This window comes from Triticum dicoccoides, chromosome 5A, assembly GCF_002162155.2.
Source record: "Triticum dicoccoides isolate Atlit2015 ecotype Zavitan chromosome 5A, WEW_v2.0, whole genome shotgun sequence".
NCBI classification, from domain to species: Eukaryota; Viridiplantae; Streptophyta; class Magnoliopsida; order Poales; family Poaceae; genus Triticum; species Triticum dicoccoides.
The window spans coordinates 228,321,039-228,324,650 of record NC_041388.1 but is presented as its reverse complement, the minus strand read 5'-3'; positions in this window follow the sequence as shown (position 1 = coordinate 228,324,650).

Genomic DNA, 3,612 nt, shown 5'->3' with positions numbered 1-3,612 from the left:
TAATGCCTCTTTGCACACAAAAGCATAGCAAACAGATTTGCTGAAATCTAGCTCATCAATATCAGATTTGGTGGCAAATAAACATGCACTTTTCAATTTAATTTCAGAAGCAACACTAGATGGTTTATTATTAGGCTTCATTTGTTGCTCAAATTCTTTTGCCACAATCTGATTTTCACTCTTATTCGTCTCCTGTTTTGCTTTATTAGCTCTATTAATATCATCTTTCAAAATGGAATCAGGAGTCATAGGAAGCAAAGTAATATTTTTATCCTTATGAACAAGAGTATAGTGATTGTTTCTACCATGGTGTACAGAATTTTTATCAAATTGCCATGGTCTACCAAGTAATAAGGAACATGCTTGCATAGGTACCACATCACAATCAACATAATCAGCATATGTAGAGATACTAAAATACACACGAACAGTACGTGTTACCTTAACCTTGCCGCTGTTGTTGAACCATTGGATGTAGTAAGGATGTGGATGTGGTCTTGTGGTGAGAGAAAGCTTCTCCACCATCTCCATGCTAGCCAAGTTGTTGCAGCTCCCTCCGTCTATGATGACGTGCAAAGAACGTTCCTTCACAACTCCCTTGGTATGGAATAAATTGTGCCTCTGATTTTGCTCAGCTCGTGTGATCTGCACACTCAAAACACATTGAGCAACTAAACATTCATACCTGTCAGCGTCTTCAGGAGCCATGTATTGCGTCTCATGATCAGAATCATCTCCACCATGTTCTTCACGTGTAATAAGAGCCAAAGTCTCCTCATCATAGTCACTAGCAGACTCATATCCACCATCCGCGGTAGCAATCATCACACGCGGAGATTTGCATTCTCTCGCATAATGACCTCCTCCCTTACAACGATGACAAATAATATCACTTGTGTGCCCTGTTGATGCCATGGAAGAAGAAGAACGCTGTGCAGGCCCCGCAGGTGCGCTCTTGGCAGATAATGGTGGTTGTGCCTGTTTTCTTGTATTACGGCTGGAGGTGGCACCGGATGGAGGTGCTGGTGCTGTTGAAGTAGAAGATGCACGTGGTGTCCACGATGAAGGTCGGCCTGCAGAAAAGTTAGTTCGCCTCAATGCTTGTCGATCCTGCACTTCACGTTCAGCTTTACAAGTAAGATGGAATAAACGAGTGATATTAGTATACTCCTTATAGTCTAGAATGGTCTGAATCTCTCTATTTAATCCACCCAGAAAACGTGCAAGCATAGCTTCATTTTCCTCAACAATACCACATCTAATCATGCCAGTTTGTAATTCCTGATAATATTCTTCTACAGAATTTTTCCCTTGTCTTAAACGCTGCAATTTTTGAAGCAATTCACGTTGATAATATGGTGGAACCCAACGCGTACGCATAGCAGTTTTCAAAGCAGCCCAAGTAGTTGGAATAGGATATAATCTACAATGTTCAGACCATCATACACATGCAAAACTAGTGAAAGCACAAACAGCGGCAGCAACTCGTCTCTCCTCAGGATATTGTAAACATATAAATCGTTGTTCAGTTTCTAACTCCCAAGTAAGATATATATCAGGAACATATCTACCCTCAAATGGTGGAATATTCAATTTCAGTTTAGGAATATGGACATCATCTCGTACCTGAGGTGGTGGTGCAGGCCTACCATTACGAATATATACCTGAGGTCGACCTGCTGGTGGTGGTACAGGTGGCTGCACGTAGTGCTGATTTTGATCAACCTCATCCTCATAATCTCCCACATAATCATCCTCCTCCGCATCAGCAGCATGAGCCACAGAAGTATCAACAGCAGATGATGAGGACATGACTACCTTGGATATGACCAAAAATATTGCATATATACATATTTGTCAGGTGATTTCTAGTGCAAACTATTCAATAATCTATTTATGTTATCCAGAACAAAAATATTTCACACACTTTTGTGTTTTGTCTAATTGCAGGTGTATGGGACATTTGTACAATCCACATATGAAGATAAGGAAGAAAGAAATGTTTATTTGCTGTCCAAAAAGTTCTCTCACGTCACTTTTGGCCCAAGAGAAGATAGAGTCCAAGTCTCTCACGTTTTGGATTCAGATTCGGACTGCACAGACATACCTAACTCAAAACGCACACAAGTTTTTCATACGGACTCCGATTTGGGTGATTCTTTTTTTGTTGGAAACTAGATTTCGTGCACTTTCCAACCCAAGTGGAATCACCTTCAAATTCGTCCGGAGCGTTGAGTTGTGGACGAAACAATCTGATGCTGCAGCAGAATCCGAGTCAAACTACAAATCCAAAGGTGTTACATCACCTCCACTTGGGCCCATTGGCTTTGTACGACCTAGATTTAGTTTTAGGCTGCCTTGGGACGTCCTCCCACCTCCTTGGCCGCCACCCCTTGCTCCTATATAAGTAGATCCATCTAGTAGCTTTTCCTTGGGATTTGTTTAGTTAAAAGTTAGCCATTGCAACTTCGTGTACTTCGTTTGTGTCCAACGACCAGACCAAGACCGCTTCCAGATCCCCACCATTATCAATACTTCATATATATTTGCAATATTCAGATTGCTTTATCATATTCTTGCTCGTTCTTCGATTGCTTGCAGGAATAGACCTTCGTGGTCAGGCTGACCGTGCTTCCAGCATCGTCAGTATCCCCAGGAGATTGGTTTAGCGATTGCTAAGGCGCAACGGCGTGCACGTTTGTAGTCGGATCGTCAAAGTCGTCTCCACCAAATCGATAGTTATCATCTCATCGAAAGATCGGGACCCTCGCCTCTATCAAGTGGTATCAGTTTTCAGGTTGCTCGGTGAGAATTTCTAGTTTTCCTAGATTAGATTTATTTTCTTACCTATTGTCCAAGAAAAAGCCACAAAAAAGAGTTAGATCTATTCATCCTTGGTCCAAGCCAGTCTGAGCCTTTGCAATTTTCTTTTCATTGCTTGCATAGTTGAATTATCGGTTGCATCGTCGTGTCGAGTTGCTGGTCTTAGTGTCTAGTTCCTTTAGAGTTTCGAGTTCTGTTCACATTAGTCACGCCGCCGCTGCATCATTATCCCTTCCGCCGTTCACCATCCCATCTATTAATTTCCACCACGTGCTATGCACTGTTCATTGTCATAATCATAGTTGAGGTCATTCACATCTTCACCTGATCCAATCTGCATCTTATCTAGTTTGTCTTGGAAAGAGGGAGAGAAAAAAGAGAGAGAAAAAAAAGAGAGAAAAAAAGAAAGAAAAAAAAAGAAAAAGAGGGAGAAGAAAAAGAAAAAAAAAACGTGAGAAAAAAAAGAGAGAAGAAAAAAATCGGATCTATCTAGAATCAATCTCGTACCTGAATTCGGATTGGAATCTGTTTTGCGCATTGTTCAGTAAAACAGGTGTATCTTTCTCATATGAAGTCCGTTTTGCCTCCGTGAGTACTCAAATTGAAGCTAGCGACGAGCCGCATCTAAATAGTTGCAGAAGCTAGTTTAATATTTGGCACCTAAAAATCGGCTTCTAAATAGGTCTTTTTGCCCTCCGAAGTTCGTGAACACAGCTTGTTCCAATTTTTCAGGCCAGTTTTAGAATTCTTTGACTCCTCATATTAACTCGGAATTGAGTGATTCTTTTT